We start from the raw sequence: 17964 nt of genomic DNA, 5'->3' as shown, positions 1-17964 counted from the left end.
GGCCAGCATCTCCTCTATCCTGGGCAAGGGGAATCTTTCCACCACAATGTTTTTATTCAGTTCTCTCAGGTCAACGCACAACCGGACCCTTCCGTTGGGTTTCTTGACCACTACCAGGGGCGCCAGCCACTCGGCGCACGTGATGGGTTCTATGATCCCCTTGTTTTCCAGGTCTTGTAGTTCTGCTCTCACAGCGTCTCTCACTGCCAACGGGACATTTCTAGCCTTGTGGGCCACCGGGACAGCGTTTTCCTTCAGGATGATCTTGTGGGCGAATTTTTCCAGCTTCCCCACTGTGCCCCCAAATACCTTTGGATATTCGCTTTTCCATTTGTCCAGACTTGGCCCTGCCACCTGGTCCGTCAGGAGAATTTGCTCCTTGCCGCCCGGATCCAGCTTGATTCCTAGGTCGCCCTGATCCAACCAACCCAAGACTGACGGCCCTCTCTCCGATACATAGAGTTTACAGTGTGCTGACCGGCCTCGAAATTCGAAGGTCAAGGGTCTGAATCCTGCCATGGGGATACGATCTCCATTGTACGTGACCGGGCGGATGTCTAGCTTTTCTAGCTCTGGCCCGAGTCGTGGCGCAAACTTCTCCTCCCACACTGCTCTCTGGATGATGGTGAAGGGAGACCCTGTATCTGCCACCACGTTGATCTTGACACCGCCTATAGCCATCTCCAAAACCGGTTTCATCGTGCGTCTACCTTCTCTGTCTAGAACTTTGCCCTCCGTGCTTAGTACCTGATCCTCAATGTAGATCACCGTGACTTCTTCTGGCTCAGAATCGCCGTCCGGATCGTCGTTGCCTTGACCCACACATCTCACCATGCTCTTGGAGGCCTTCTTCCTGCAAACCTTCTCGTAGTGGCCGATTATTCCACAGAACGCACACTTGGCGCGGAACGCAGGGCACTTCCGATCGTGCGCCTCGTGCGACCAGCTCCCACACCTGTAGCATGACTTCCTGTTGCTACCCGCTTGTTTACTCGACGTGTTCGTGCTGCTTTGCCACTTGCTGGGCCCTCTTTCTGTTGGTTTCCTGTTTCGGTACTCTCTGCTAGTCCCCTCGTCATCCACTTTGTTCACCATCGTGCTGGACGCCATATCTTTTTTCGTCACTTCAGCGCATCGCCTTGCTAATTCCGCTCTCTTCACGATGACCAACACCTCCTTCAGTGTGGTGTCTCCACTAGCCCATAGCTTGTCCTGCACATTCGTGCACGTGGTATGCATCACCACCTGGTCCTTGATGAATTCCTCTTCCCAGTTGGCGTACCTGCACGTGGCTGCCAGTCGTTTCAGTGCCGCCACATACTCCTCCACTGTTTCTCCTTGCTTCTGCTTCCTCTGTTGGAAATTAAACCTATCCACCGACACGCACACCGCCGGTCTGAAGTGTTCATTGAGGTCTTCGAGCGCATGTGCGTATACGTCGTCGTCTGTGGATGTCCTCTGTTTCGGGACCAAGCTCTTGTAAATCCGGAGTCCTTCTGGGCCTAAGTTCAGTAGCAAAATGCGTTTCTTCCTCTGGGGTTTGAATACCTCCTCATTCTCATCTTCCAGTACACCTATGAAATTGTCGATGTATTCTCTCCAGTCCTCCCACTTCATGAGGGGTTCTCCTGGGCGAGGTAAGAACTGTACCGGAGCCATCGCGTAGCCTGCTTGCGCGCTCATCTTCTCGCTCTTCGCTGCAGGTAGTGATCTTACTTGGCCACGGGGACTCCCTGGTGCGTCGTCTTGTTCTTCTCCACTTGCTGGGGTTCGGGGACTGTCCGTGTCGGCCCCCTCGGCTCCTTGTGAACCCTCCAGCGCGTGCTCACCAGTCTGCTGCTCGCTGGGTGGGTCGGCGCTCTTCTCCTGCCTTACTTCTAGGTTTCCAGGGCTTTTCCTCCCTTTTTTCCTTCCTCTGCGCCACACCCTCCGTTGTGCCGGGCTCTGCCGCGCTCTTTGGGGTACCTGTTCTCCTGCACCAGGTAGTCTTGCTCCCCTGTACCTCGTGGGGTGGTCCCGAAGCTTCTGGTGCTTGCTTGTCGCATAGGGCTGAGTCAGTGGTTCTGCCTTGCTGGGGGTCTTCAATCCCACCCTCGTCGCCACTGTAATGAGGTAGGCAGGCCCCAATGACTACTCTGAGACCTTGCTGTGGTTAACTCTTATTTATTGGTTATATCTCTAACAATCCCCAAAGAGCGCCGAGCCTCCGCTCCAGCGCCCGCTCTTCCCGCTGTGGTTTTCGCGCTCTCCGCGTTAAGCCACGCCCCCAACACCCGCAGCCAATCCTGGCCGCTTGCACGTCACGTCCGCCGACGTGCCGTGCAACATCTAGAGCGTCTCTACACCCAGGGTGACTCTCGAGCACGGGGGCATCTTCAGGACACTGAGAGGCAACACTCAGGGCACTGGGCTGTGCAGTGCTTTCCAGACTCTGAACTGTTTCATACATGTGTGACTTAAGAAAAGAAAGTGCATTCAGATCAATAGTTCCACCATCTTTCTAAAACAATGTACATATGCCAGCATAGAAAAACGGTATATAGCGTTTTCCTACTATGTTTTCCCGTGTGTGTCTGTCTGTGTGTGTCTGTGTGTCTATCTCCCATTCCCCGTAGGGAGAGTTTGTAGCTCCCCGTTCTAGAAGAGTCGGTCAAGAAGGAGCACACTGCATTGAATAATTTCTTGGTATGCACTTTATATTATTATTACAGGAAATCACAATGATTGATTGTCTCTGTTATATTCTTCTTTCCCACAGGGTCTTCCTCTTCAGTCCCTTAGGTGAGCCTCGGCCGCGGTCGTCTCTCGGACAGAAGGTAAAGACTCAGGTAAGTGTTTTTGCTTTATGATTTAATCAAAGGAGGATGTGAGGGATAAATAATTGTTATGCATATATGTGAAGGGAGGGGGTAGAGGTTGGAGCAACCAAAAGAAGAAGAGTAGCCGATGATTTCTGCTCTTGTCTTTCTTTTCTGTCTCACATATTTCCTTTTTCCTGGATCCCTTTCACCCCTCAGCCTCCCCTCCCGTCCCTCTTTGACTCAGCCCTTTTCAAAAGCCTGTAGACGCCCACGCACCTGGAAGAGCCACGTCCCTCCGGGGCCGTGGCGTGGTGAAGGGCGTGTCTACTGCCCTTCTACAGATGTACTATCAATAGAGCCACCCCATCTGGCTTTACACCCCCCGCGTTTCCGCGTGGAAACCCCATGTCTTGGCTGCATGTATTTTTAAGCTCCCCACTTTTCAGGGCGCTTAGTGCGCATGTGTGTGATTGCACGCATGCGCTTTCAAGATCCAGCGGCGAACACTACCCCTGCTTGAGCAGCGTTAAAACACAGCTGCCAGGGTTCAAAGTGATGTGTGCAGACATGCCAACCCTCCCGATTCAGGCGGGAGACTACCGATTCGAAGGCTAGTCTCCTGCCTCCCGATTCATGCACCTACAAACCCGATGCCGAGGTTTCTAGGTTACCAGCAGGGCTCTGTGTTTGAACATGCATACCGGAGTCAGAGTCTGATCTGAAGCTCTTTTTTGTTTTCAAACCTGTTGTCCAAATGATATCACACCCAAAATGTGATTACTGTTGGTCTTAAGAGCAGATTCTATAGGGTGCAGCCAATTATGCAGTCATGGAGTATCACTCGGGACAGAGAGAAGTGGGGAAGATGTTGCATTACTATAAAAGGCTGCAACAGTAAGTCGCCCCCCCCACCCCAATTTGATTGGCAGAATATGAAATCAAGGTGCAAACATCACTATGATTGTTGAAAAATGTTAAGACCCCAAATCATGTATACATGCAAACGTACATTAACCGAAAGTAAGCAGTGTTGTGATATCAAAGGTGGGAGCAGCCTCTATTTTAAATATATCACATTTAGGTACACAAAAAACCTTTATGCAAAGTCAGCTGGAGTATGGCACCACATGCAGATACAAAATTACTAGAGAGAGAAAAAAGCATAGTAAAATGGCATGTTTGGTGTAAATTATGTGTGATGACCTCATTTGGTTGACAGAAAATTTAGGGCAAAAATGATCCTTGTAGCAACATTATCAATAGTGGGGAAATCCTTAAGGAGAAGGAATCATATTATGTGCAAAATCAGCAAGTGCGTGGAAACAATTTTAGGAATACAGATCATATTCAGGAGATAAAATTCCTTGGAATGTAAAATCCCTCTTGAAAAAATAGAGTTCAGATAAAGAAAAATGAGTTAGTAGGAGGTCACATTAGTTGTAATTGGTGTGCATCAATATGACATCACATCTGGTTGACATCACATGTAGGTGCTAAAACGCCCATGGTTCAACATAAGCATTAACCGCTTCAGCGCGGCGCAGATTCCTGCGCTGTGCTGAACGTTCCATTGAGCTAATGGAACCATGACGGAACGGTTCTGTCATGAGCACAGCTCAACCGACGCTCATGACGGAACCGTTCTGTCATGAGCACCGAAGGGGTAAATGTGGAAAACATTTAGCAGCACAAAACAAATTTAGGTGCAAAATCACACTTGGTGCAAAGTAAACATGGTAATATTCCATTTAGAAATAAATTCCCTAAAAATGTTCAAAACCAACCTGGTTCAACAGGAGTGTGGAATACTTCTATGTGCACAAAGACGCCTTGATTGCAGGACATGGGCATGTTGCTTCATTCTACATGCACTGGCCATTGGAAGCGCTCAAGGAAGGCAGACTACCACCTATTAGCCAACTGAAAACTGTAAGACCGAACTATTCCTCTACCATTATCTAAAATGTGAATGGCACTTTCTTCAAGCAATTACTGATGGCAGCTGACCAAATCCAACTAATGGCTGAAGGCGTTGACTCAAGTCCTCCAAGGTGATTACCTAGCGCTTGGTCATTACATATACTGTTTTCAGGACCCGACCTTCTTATCATAATTTAATGCCTTCTGGGTATTGAAGTTGTTTTACTTACATTGAATTAAGTAGACTAACATCTGAAAGGATTGGTTTGATGAGGAACAATTCCAGACTGGAGACATACTCCGTAATGACCTGGAGCGAGGTTGTGCCATAAGTCTGTGTAGGCGTTGATGGATAACACGTGTAGCCAGGCCAAAAAAAGGTGTTGGGCAGAGATGCAGACTCATATTATCTAGAATTAAATGATTTACTCCTTTCCAACATTTGACCTTTAAGTAACTCCAGAATGTTTCAGGAGTCCCCCTCATTTTGGTCAGGTGAAGCAACTGACCAGCACACCCAAAAAATAGTTTCAACACCACAACGCCCACGACTGGCTTAACCTCGATTCACAAATATTTTCAGAAGTACACCTACCTATGTGTCCTTTATTAACGAAATTACAAGAGCAAGAGGATTTTGGTGGGTGGGGCTTTATGAATCCGACTCTCGACTCCAGGTGCAGAATTCAGAGACAACTGACAAACTGCTGTTCAAGCAAATACGTACGTACCAGTATAGATGACGCAATTCATTTTAAATATTGTCTATATTGAAAGATTGCATCTCCTGGTCTACACGTTTTATAATTAAATACCAAGAACAGGACCATTAAAAACCTGCAAGCAGCAGCGTCTGTCATTGAAAAGATGAGTGCTGCAGATGAGTGACCTGCCGTTTAAAGAACTGCAGTGGACGATACACTTGAAGACTTGGGGGGGGGGGCTCTGTTGTGAGGGGTTAGTCGCTAGGAACCACACTAGACTAAGAAAGTAGGCGCTACGCGTTTGGCGCTGATTGCACGTCATGTAAAGGAGGTGCATTGAAATACAACATGGATTCAGGCAGAAAAGATACAGCTGAACCAGACATGCCAACCCTACCGATTCAGGCGTGAGGCTACCGATTTGAAGGCTAGTCTCCCGCCTCCCTCCTCCTGATTCAGGCATCTAGAAACCTGATGCCAGTACTAATTAGGTTACCTGCTGCTCTAGGCTGCTTATAATAATACAGAAGCAGTGCGCTCAAAACGAGTCCGGCTTTAGTTTCTGCTCTTTTCTTCTGGACTTCCCCCCTACCTATCTCGGTAGTTTTTACTATCGCCTGACCCCGCCCCAAAATCTATTGGTTTAAATGTGAGCTTGGGAGGGCCAGGGTTGAGAACTCCGGAAACAAATAATTTCATGCCTCCTACACCCTGCGTAATTAGTATTACTTGGTGGGCTTCAGAAGAGCAGGCATCTTCTGTGAGAGTGACAGACTGGAAGTACTGTACTGCCGGTAACGTGCTCCTGCAGGCCAGTGCACAATATATTGCCAAGCTCCCAATCACTGCTATAGCCAGCTCCTGACCCAGGTTAAGAAGTCAAGGTAAGACAGAATAACATTCAGTAAAACCGAGAAATACTCTTTTTTTGTCCGAACACTTTGTAAAACTGCCAACAACTAAATGTTGATGCCACTCTTCATTCACGCCCACTTTAATCTCCCTCTCCAAGAATTACCTCAGACATCTAAGCTTAATGATTTGTCCTTCATTCTTGGAAGGGGAGACAGGAGCATGTGATGAGAATCAACATTTTTATTTTTACCAGTTTTACATATTAGTGCACATAAAAACTCAATTTTTGTTAGCGCCAAAACAAAATGCTGATTTTCCCCATACTCATGATGTGGTGTTATTACCAGAGGTGCAGACTCATAAATAGGGAACCAGGTTCAAGTCCAGGAGTTGGCTCATCATCCTGTGATTCTGGATAAATAATTCAATCTCCCCATCCTTATAAGCAATGAGTGGTGACATTACGTAATGTAATTGGAGCTCATGTAAAGTACTCCTTTACCTTCAGGTCATGTCTGCTATATGAAAAATGAACAACAAGTTGAAAACAAAGCATTAATATAAGTAAAGATAAATGGATACCTATTTAGTGGCTGATTTGTAAATTGTCAATCAATTAATCATTTGTAAAGTGCACTACATACCCGCGAGGCTCTCAAGGCGCTGGGGGGGGCGGGGGGTGCTACTGATCGAACAGCCAGGTCTTGAGTAGGTCGGCGGAGCGTAGCTGGCGGTTGGGGATGTACAAGGAGAGCCGTCTGTTGAGGTAGGCTGGGCCGGTCTTGTGGAGTGCCTTGTGTGCGTGGGTGAGGAGCTTGAAGGATATCCTCTTGTTGACGTGGAGCCAGTGCAGGTTTCTCAGGTGGATGGTGATGTGGCTGTGGCGTGGTACATCGAGGATCAGCCGCGCCTAGGCGTTTTGGATGTGTTGTAGTCGTTTGATGAGCTTGGTCGGGGCTCCCGCGTAGAGGGCATTTCCATAGTCGAGTATGCTGCTGAGGAGGGCCTGGGTGATTGTCTTTCTTGTATCTGTTGGGATCAATCTGTAGATCCTGCGGAGCATGCGGAGGGTGTTGACGCAGGAGGAGGAGACAGCATTGACTTGCTTGGTCATTGAGAGCGTTGAGTCGAGGATGATTCCCAGGTTGCATGCATGGTCGGTGGGTGTCGGGGCTGCCCCCAGTGCCGTCGTCCACCAGGAGTCGTCCCAGGCTGAAGGGTTGGTGCCGAGGATGAGGACCTTTGTCTTGTCCGAGTTCAGCTTCAGATGGCTGGTCTTCTTCCAGGTGGCGACGGCCTTCATTCCTTCATGGAGGTTGGCTTTGGCGGTGATAGGGTCCTTGGTGAGGGAGAGGATCAGCTGAGTGTCGTCGGCGTAGGAGATTATGTTGAGGTCGTGCTGTCGGGCTACGTGTGCGAGCGGGGCCATGTAAATGTTGAACAGCGTTGGGGTGAGGGAGGATCCCTGGGTTACGCCACAGATGATCTAGGAGGCTTTGGAACGGAATGGGGGGAGGCAGATGCTCTGGGTTCTGCCGGAGAGGAAGGAGGTGGTCCAATCCAGAGCCTTGTCTCGGATCCCTGCGGCGTGGAGGTGTGCACATAGTCGAAGGTGGCAGAGAGGCCTAGGAGTATGAGTGCTGCGGTCTTGCCGTTGTCCAGCAGGGTCTTGATGTTGTGGGTGGCGGTGATGAGGGCAGTCTCGGTGCTGTGGTTGCTGCGGAACCCTGACTGGGAAGGGTCCAGGATTCTGTTTTCTTCGAGGTATCGGGTTAGCTGTTTGTTGACAGTTTTCTCGATGACCTTGGCCAGGAAGGGGAGCAGAGAGATGGGTCGGAAGTGCTTGAGGTCTCTTGGGTCTGCCTTAGGTTTTTTGAGTAGGGCGTTGATCTCGGCGTGTTTCCAGATCTCTGAGAAGGTCGCAGTCTCGAGGGAGCGATTGATGATGTTGCGCAGGTGGGGTGCGATGGAGCTACTTGCTCTGTTGAAGACGTGGTGCAGGAATGGGTCTGACGGAGAGCCGGAGTGGATTGTGTGCATGGTCTTGATGGTGTCATCGATGCTTACGCCGGCCCAGGCTAGCAGGGGGTCAAGGTCGATGGTGTGCGGAGGGTCTGTTTTGTTGCTGCCTGTTGGGGCTGTCTGGATGTTGAAGCTGTCGTGGATGTCTGCTATCTTGCGGTGAAGAAAGTGGCGAGGGAGTCGCACAGTGCTTGCGACGGCGGGATGTCGTTGGTGTTGGAGCTGGGGTTGGAGAGTTCCTTCATGATGTTGAAGAGCTCCTTGCTATTGTGTGCAGTGTTGTCGAGTCGGTCTTTGAAGGAGGTCCTCTTGGCCGCCCTGATGAGGTGGTGATGGTTGCGGATGTCGTCCTTGTGTGCTGAGTGGCTCTCCTGAGTTTGTTCACTGTGCCATTTCTTCTCTAGTTTCGGCAGGCTTGCTTGGAGGCTAGAAGTTCTGGGGTGAACCAGCTGGCCCTCTAGCTGGTGTCTCTGTGGAAGGGTTTCTTCAGCGGGTGAGGGTGTTGGTGCAGTCCTCGATCCAGCGTCTGAGGCTGTGGGCGGGCGTCGTCGGTGTTGGAGGGTTCGGTGGGTGGGCTTAGAGTGAGGTTTGCATATAGTTGGTCTTCGGTGATTTTGCTCCAGCAGCGGCGGGGGATCTGTTGGGTGCGGTGGTGTGTGGTGGGCTTCTGTAAGGTGAAGTGGATGCAGCATTGGTCGGTCCAGAGGAGTTCGGTGGTGTGGCTGATGGAGACGTGCAGGCTTGAGAAGAAGACTGGGTCGAGCCGGTGGCCGGAGGAGTGGGTGGGCGTTGTGATGAGTTCCTTCAGTCAAAGGTTGGCGAGGTTATCGATCAGGGTTGTGGAGCTGTTGTCATTGTTGTTCTCAAGGTGAAAGTTCAGGTCTCAGAGATGGATGTAGTCGGTGGAGGTCAGGGCGTGCGTGCTGATCAAGTTGGCGATGGAGTCGCTGAACTGGGGGCGGGGTCCGTGGGTCAGTAGATGAGGGTGCCTCTGAGGGGGGAGTTAGGGTCTGTGTGGATCTGGAAATGCATGTGTTCGGCAGTGCTGAGCGCGTCGTCGGTGCTAGTCGAGATCCTGATGCTGTTCTTGTGGATGATGGCGATTCCTCCTCCGACTCCGTTAGTGCGGTCTCTGCAGGTGATCTTGTAGCCGTCTGGGATGGCTATGGCGATGTCAGGTGCAGAGAAGTCGTTAAACCAGGTCTCTGTCAGGAAGGCGACGTCCGGGGATGTTGTGTCGAGCAGGTCCCGAAGCTCGATGGCATGCATGAGTCACCCGCGTAGCTAGGGGGATGCGGGGGGGGCGGTCCGCCCCAGGCGGCACCTTTTCTGAGGCGGCACTGACTGTCTGGACTGCAGGGATGCCGAGCCGAAGCAAACGGCATCTGTGACTGTAGAGCGCTTCGATAATACACCCGCCGTTACCCAGCCATCAAGTTAGCACAGACACTAGTCCTCCAGGGCCGTCAATCAGTGGTAGCGAGCGCTGCGCGCGTGAGCGCCACCAATGACGGCCCTGGAGGACATTTTTGGCCAGCCCTCTAGTAGTGTGACGCGTTACGCGCTCACTGCCCCCTACGCTCGCTCGCCCGCCTCTCGCCGTGTCGAGAAGTCGGAGTGCCCGTGGAGACCACCATTCTGACTTGCCTGCAGTTTACTGATAAAATAATTCAAGGTGAGGCTGAGAGAAAGAATAAAGAACCGCACCCAGACTTGTTTTGCACTCTCTCTGCCGCGGCCCGTTAGATTTGTATGTCAGACAGTGTCTGGAGGTGTTTTGTTGCTCTTACTATCGCCCCTGGCAGAGCATCTTCAAGAGCCTGCATACCTATATAATACTCTGGCGCTGTGTACACAAGCTCTCCCTTTGATCTTTAGTTTAAACGTGGCTAATTAGAAATTGTGTAATAGTATGGGTAAATGATCCTGGAATCCCTGCTTTGAAAAGCACATGTGGTGCTGTAAGTAGGTTTGCTTTTCATTGAGTAATCTTTATTCAGGTAACAACAAACAACATCTGCTACTTTACAACTCTCAGATTTCATTGCGATGGCGAAGGTGCTATAGTAATCAATGAGGAAGTCAACGGGAAGGACTATTCTTTGTACATCCTTTTATAATGTAAATTCAGAACCTGGACTCACAGAAGGGAAAATAATCACACCTAACAAACCCAAATGATATGCTCAATTAATCTCCACTGCGGAAAACTGACTTTTAAATGTGCCTAAACTTTCTAAAAATGAAACAAATCTACTTTGCAACACGGGTACTTTGGGAATAAGAAGAAAACACCTGGTCTTTGTTTAATGAATTTGCATGCATGAAAAGAAGTGCTTTTTAATGCTGTTGTGTGCCTTATTCTTTTTGCATTTTGTGAGCTTAGTTTATTTTTTGTAGTTTTTCTCTTATTTGCTTTTCTTCTTGCACTGACTGACAAAAACAATCTTTTCAGACGAGAGTTATTTATCATACTTAAAAGATTTTTTTTGTTTATACTTGCGGTTAAATCATACATTACATTTTCAAAGAAGTGATGGAGGTGAACCTTTTTATTTTTTCCCCAGTTCCAGCTAACAAGTTAAAGAACTGTGCTGTTTTAAGTTAATGCTCTTTTCTTCTAAAACTATTTGTTATCTCATGTATATATTGGTAGTGTCGTAAATAAAGTGATCCGGTCATAAGCGGCAAATTTCTTGGGCCAAGTCAAATGCAAGGTGCCCATGTTGGAAAGATGGAGATTTAAAGATCTAGGGTTGAACATTGGGAAAAAAATCCCCTTTTCTAAGGTCTGTCTCCTAGGTAATGATATGGTGACAGGCACTTAGAGACAAATTCTTTGAAGTATGCATCCCAAAAACACACATGCTTTCTAAAGTGAGCTGATGCTGCTTTGTACTTCACAAGTCCGTTTTCACTATTCTCTTCCTGTTACTCACCTCCCTATACCACAAGTAGTTTATTTTAATGAATAAACTACTATGTCTAACCTTGAAAACACAACTGCAAGTTTAATTGCCTCTCATTATAAGTTATTTGCAATTTATGCGTGGTGTAAAATTCTCTTTTAAAAAAATATAATTGATGTAAGTGCATGTCTCTGTTTGGACTTTAGACAATTATTTATAAGACCTTAATGGATCTGGATCCACCAGTGGGCATTATCTGAAAATATGTTGTGTTGTATGTCCTTTACAAGATACTATGCTTGTTTTCAGAATGATATTCTACTATTGTAGAGACGAAAGTCCAAGATCACCCTTTGCTGTGCACTTAGACGCAGATACTCTCCATTATTTTGCCCAAGCTTGAATCTTGTGAGGTTGGCCCCCTTGAACTCTTCACAGGCCTGAGAAAATGGTAACACTGATAGGTGTTTGAGGGGTGAATAGTAGCAGTATCAAGGAATGATGACCTCTGGCATCCACATATAAAATAAATTCCATACCTCACGGCAGATGGGACCTGTTGACAGACCTATTATTTCGACTAAATAACATTTACTTAGAGAGCCTTTGGGTCAGTCCCCTGTTCATCTTTGATTGGCTATGCTGTCTATCTCAGTTATTAATGGCTTGTCACTCTATGTTTTTGTTTATTCTGCTCAGGAACATTTAACTCTCACAGTATTCTGATGGAATGTGGTGTACCCTTTCACTGCTAACCTGAGGTAACTCCATTGTTACCAATTCAAAAGGGACTATTTTACACCTGAAGGGTACACTCAATCAAGCCTTTATCACATAAATCCATTTTGTAAGCAAAGCCATCCTTTGTTCTTTTTTTCCTGTAGAAGACATTTTCTTCACTGTTTTATCATTGCTTGAGTGGAAACCTGAACTTAAGATGGACACGCTATTATTCTGTCTAGTTTCAGATTGTCACAATCTGAAGTGGGCACTGTAATCTAGCGAGATTTTGGATCCAATGGATGTTTACCTATGTCTATTTTATTATGTCTTTATACTTTTTCCATAGAGCTTGTCTTTCTCCTATTTTCATGCCCCAGTGGGTTTGTGCATTTCTCTAGTTTTCTGCCGAACTCCAACCCTTAAAAATCATTGATTATGATGTGCATAACATACTATGGTTCATTTAAAGGGTGCTTAATGTACACAAATCCATACAAAACAGTGTATGTGTGCACTTCCAGCTATTAGCAGCAATACTACGTGTCTCTCGGAGACGCGGACATTTTTCAAGTGCTCATCGTCCTTTTTCCCCAGCACCCTCCCCAAAGGGGCGGCAAACTGAGGGATAGCCCCGGGCGCCACAAGCTCTAGCTACGCCCCTGGCTTGAGTGCGGAGCGAGGGTTCAGTACTATACATCCGGAGGTGGTTGGGGTCTTTCGTGGCGGGTGGTTCGTCGGCTCTGAGGCTGGTGTAGCTGCAGTTCCGGTAGGTGAAGGGGGTGTGTGTGCTTTTTGGGCGGCCTTGAAGCAGGTGTGACTCTGTCCGGAGTTGAGAGCGTGCAGAGTGCTGGCGGCGTAGTGGCGGCGGTCATCGTGGCGGGTGCGGGGGCCAGGGGTTCTGGCATTGGGCGCTGTCCAGGCACGGACAGGCGCAGACGGGTTTGCCTTAGGCACGCCTCTGCCGCGCCCGCTGCGCACAGCCGCACAGTGGCCAGCATATATGGGGAGGTGGGAGGGAGGAGCAGCTGGGAGGCGGGGGCAATGAATGGGAAGTGAGCAGTCAGGGGGGCAGGGACGCAGCAGCGAGGGCGGTGAGGGACAACAAAGGTAACAGCAGGAACAAGCATTTACAATGCAACGGTCTCGGCATTGCAAAACTTAGAGCTATTAGCATTGTAAATTAACGCGAGTTTAAGGTCTTGACATTGTAAATGACAAGGTAATTTATTTATGTTGTAAAAACAAAAATATAAATAAAAGTCATTATCATTTACAATGCCAATAGCTCAAAGTCGCGATTGATTTTTTAAAGAGCTTTGGCAGGGAAAAAGAAGCACAAGAACAAATTTGTCACCAGTCAGGCTGTGCAAAAAACACAAAAAAGAATTGCATTTCAACTTCCATTAAACTCAAGCATGATAGAATAGGTAACGCAACGTAATTTTTGGGAAACAAATCATTCATATCCGGTAATTAGTCAGTGATGCATAGTTATCAGTTTCTATAACTGCACAAATGTTTGCAGTTGCTAAGATATTACAAAATGTTTTAATATTGTTGTTTTGTCAGTTTACACCTTCACTTACTCTTTTAGGATTTTAGCGTTAAGCCTTATTATAAAATATTTTAAATTGTTTCTTTCCCATGGGTCTGACGTGGGGACAAAGTAGTTGTGAAGCACTGCAAAGAAGTTCTCTCAAAATAACAGCGAATTATAGATTAATAACTGAATAGCTGGGATGTTTTTCAGAAGGGGCTCTGAATGACATGCTGGAATTGTCAAGATGCTATGATGTAATTCAGAACCCAAAGGCTAACAACATCTCCTTCATTCACAGTTATCCATCTCCATTTCATCTCTCACTGCTCTCATCTGCTGTTCAGGAGCATAGGAGACATAGGAAGGCTTATACACAACATGGCCACACGTGTGCCCTCTCCTGAACAATAGTAAACGTGGTGTCTGTCACCCATCACTCTCTGATCTCTCCCCTACACCCTACACATTTTAAAAACAGTATTTCTCTTCCTGCCACCCTCACACAAAACCTTCGACATTACTCACCTCTGTTCAGTTCCTCTCCACCGAAATGTTAAAATACAATTATCCCTGGTTTTCTGCCACGCCCCCAATCATCCTCTCCTGTTATCTTACCTCCTCTCCTAAATTGGAAATGAAACCTAGTGTCCTCGACCTGCCCATACTACCTCTCTTCAATCCACTCCTTCCACTGCTCAAACATGTAAAAATAAACCCAGCACGCAACCTCTTTGAATCCCTCTCCCGCGCCCAGCTCGAAAATGTGTTCTCTACTATCAGTGGAGCAGAGCCAACCCAACACTGAAAGGCTGTCTCAGAGCCCAGTCAGTGCAGCCTGGAATTCGTTTACAACATCACAGTGTGTGTGAGTCTTAACCCCGGCAGACACACTGTAGTCAGGACTAGGATGGCATGGTGAGAGGGAGAAAAGATGGAAGGGTGAAAAATGAAAGTAAGAGTGAAAGAATCAGTGGGAGGAAGGTTTAATAAATTGGAGGGTGGAAGAATGGGCAGATGGCAGAAAGGAAGGAGGAAGGGAGTGTGAAAGGATGATTAGGTGAAAGAATAGGTGGATGATGGGAAGGTGTAGGCATGGACAGATGGGTGTAGGAATAGATGGATGTATGACTAGATAAAGGCTAAGAGTATGGATTGATGGAAGGAGCGCTTCTAATGAAGGTTGGGGTTTCTCTCTTCCTGTGCTCGTGTGATTAAGGTGTGCTTCATTTGGGGGATATTTTAATTTGATGGCTACTCCCTTACCTGTCAGTTTAAATCCCTGTCAATACTTCATGAGTAATCCCAGGACATACCTGCAGCGAGGTGCCTCAGCTGAGCCCTCTGCCAGCCGCAATGAATCCAGAAGTGAACGCACTATAAACCTCCACCGAGGTACCTCATCCGTGCCCTCTGCCAGCCCTCATTAATCCGGAAGTGAAAGCAGAAAGCAGAATCAACCTCCGCCAGGGACAGGTACCTCCGCCGTGCCCTGTAGGAGCCCTCATTAATCCAGAAGGGAGCGCAGCACATACCTCCACCGAGGTATCTCAGCCGTGCCCCGCAGCATCCCTTGATATGCCAGCAGGTAAGCTTTGCTGTCTAATCCCCCCATCCCACCAGAGCGCCCCCAACCCAACCCTGCCATGCCACACTCTCTACTGTTACTGCAATGAATCCAGAGGCAGCACTTCCAATCCACAGCAATCCGCCTTTCCAGCATCCCAAATATTCTAAGTAAGCCCTGCATTTAGTTCTGCCAATGCGCCTCGGTCTGCATTTCAAAGCGCCTCGATGATGTCTTGTATCCATTACAGCGTCAAGCGTTTTCAAGGCACACAGCTCTCCAAATGCAGCTCCGGCCTGTGGCACCCCCCCCACCTCCCTGCACTTAGAGAAGCCCCGCATACAGCTCTACTAATGCACCTCAGCCACATCCTAGAAGTGACGGCTTTTTCTTTTTTGCACTTTTTATACGGCTCGAATTAGAACGGAAGGTATTGGGGCGCTTTGCACCAGCACAGTTTCATTACACGTATGCTCACCCTGAACTACAGCGCTATGATGCATGCATGGAAGGGACACACACAGTAGTGTGAGTAAAATTGAAAAAATTGACGTGAGCCTGGTGCGCGCAGTGCAGCAGATGCGTGCAGAGTGTAGACCCGGCCCTGTCATATGAGTGCCGGTGCTAAGCACCGGCACACATTAAGCCCTGCAGCCACTGAATCATGCGCTTCAGCCGAGCCTTGCCAATGACACCTCCCAGCAATCTCGCGCGGCGTGAGCGCTGCTGATAAACGGCAATGCAGGCTGTCTCCGCCGAGCGGGGATCTGTTTGTCTCCTAACTCACCAGATTACATCTCCTGCTATGTCCCCCTTGGCTGCGAGATGTGATTAGCTGCTAACAGAATTGGCTTAACTCCTTCCCTGCTGGGGCCACCTTGGGCTGCGTGGCTGTGAACGCACAAGCTGTGCTTGGGATAGGAGTGCTTAGTCGCCTGTGACGGGGGGCGGGGCTGCGTACGTAACCGGAAGAGAAGGCGGAGTGAAAGCGCCTCGCGACGCCAGAAGGAGAGCGGAGTCCCTCAGAATTTATCTGGTAAGTTACAAAGGGATGGGGGGGCTCGGTTCCCTCGTTGTGTGTGTGCCTGCGTGTGTATGCATGTGTGCGACGGCGGGGCAGAGGGGGGGTGCACTCGTGTGTGTGTGTGCGCGCGCGCGCGCGTGTGTGTATGTGTGCGGTGGGGGGGTGGGTGTCTCTGTATGTATGTGCGTGGGCGCTTGTGTGTGTGTATGCGCATGCGTGTGTGCTTCCCAGGAGACAGCGCCGGGCCGCAGCGCTCGTTCGCGTGCGCGTGTCACTTTGAAATCGCCTCCAAGGCGATGCGCTCGGCCAGGATTGTCTCCTGGGAAGCAGACACGCCGACAAAAGAGCCTCGGCGGAGACGCGCTTCCGCGCGTTGAGCCGAGCCCTAAAAAGGGGCTAAGAAACAAGGGAAAAATGAGTGGCACTGAGGGCAGAAGGGCACAAAACGAGTGAAACAGCGGGCAGAAGGGCGCAAAAAACGAGTGGAACAGAAGACAGAAGGGCACAAAAAATGAGGGGAAAACGAGTGGCACAGAGGGCAGAATGGCACAAAAAACGAGTGGCACAGAGGGCAGAAGGGCACAAAAAATGAGTGGAACTGAAGGCAAAAGAGGCACAAAAACGAGGGAAAAACAAGTGGCACAGAAGGCAGACGGGCACAAAAAACGAGTATAACACAAGGCAAAAGGGGCACAAAAACTAGGGAAAAACGAGTGACACAGAATGGCAAAAAGAAAACAGAAATACCGGGAAAACGAGTGGCACAGAGGCAAAATACAGAATACAGAAATACTGGGGCAGCCGAGAACAGAAGGCAGAACGGGCAGAGAGGCACGGGGGCAGCGAGGGGAACAGAAGGGAAAACCAGGCAGGGACACGGGGGCAGCGAGGGGTACAGAAGGAAAGAACGGGCAGAGAGAGCACGGGGAAGCGAAGGGAACAGAGAGAAGAAAAAGGGGCACGGACCACGTACAGGCAGCGGGGTAAGATAAGACAGACAACAGCAGTCACAGACACAACAATGAAAATAAAGGCAATAGAATAAAAGCAATAAAGCGGAGGATGAACAAACTTAACTACGGCCTACCACTGGCCACCAGGGATGAGGAGCAGGTGGTAGCCTGCGGTTGGTGGAGGGCCTCGAACGTCCTCAGCAGCGGCAGCTGGGGCAGGGAGACACAGGCGGTGCTGTGCGGAGGGGGAGCGACCTACCTTGTAGGGTCAAGGGTTGCTCTCCTCAGCGCACAGCGGCCGGCATATATGGGGAGGAGGAAGTGAGGAGCAGCTGGGAGGTGGGAGGCGGAGGCAGCGAATGGGCAGTGGTCAGTCAGGGGGGCAGGGCCGCAGGGAACGCAGCGGCAAGGAGGGTAAGGGACAACGAAGGTAACAGAGGAAAAAGGGGCACAGGAACAAGGGAAAAACGAGTGGCACAGAGGGCAGAAGGGCACAAAAAATGAGTGGAACAGAAGGCAAAAGGGGCAGAAAAACGAGGAAAAAACGAGTGGCACAGAGGGCAGAAGGGCACAAAAAACGAGTGGATCAGAAGGCAGAAGGGCACAGAAAATGAGGGAAAAACAAGTGGCACACTGGGCAGAAGGGCACAAAAAACGAGTGGAACAGAAGGCAGGAGGTCACAAAAAATGAGGGGGAAATGAGTGGCACAGAGGGCAGAAGGGCACAAAAAACGAGTGGAACAGAAGGCAGAAGGGCACAAAAAACAAGGGAAAAACAAGTGGCAGAGAGGGCAGAAGGGCACAAAAAAACGAGTGAAACAGAAGGCAAAAGGCACAAAAATGAGGGGAAAACGAGTGGCACAGAGGGCTGAAGGGCACAAAAAAACGAGTGGAACAGAGGGCAGAAAGGCACAAAAACGAGTGGAACAGAAGGCAAAAGAGGCACAAA

The 17964-nt window shown here is 49.0% G+C and overlaps 1 protein-coding gene across 4 annotated transcripts in view; it reads left to right on the top strand.

Annotated features, from left to right (window-relative positions):
- Positions 1–17964, top strand: part of LOC144827674 (uncharacterized) — a 171917-nt gene that overhangs the window by 23185 nt on the left and 130768 nt on the right. For all 4 annotated transcript variants that reach the window (XM_078685920.1, XM_078686124.1, XM_078686077.1 and 1 more), the window contains exon 2: positions 2759–2828. The gene's annotated coding sequence lies outside the window, so the exon portion shown is untranslated. The remainder of the gene's footprint in view (positions 1–2758; positions 2829–17964) is intronic.

The sequence above is a fragment of the Lissotriton helveticus genome, chromosome 1_1 (genome assembly GCF_964261635.1).
Source record: "Lissotriton helveticus chromosome 1_1, aLisHel1.1, whole genome shotgun sequence".
NCBI lineage: Eukaryota > Metazoa > Chordata > Amphibia > Caudata > Salamandridae > Lissotriton > Lissotriton helveticus.
Note: the sequence above shows the minus strand (reverse complement) of the source record. Positions and strands in the feature narration are given on the sequence as shown.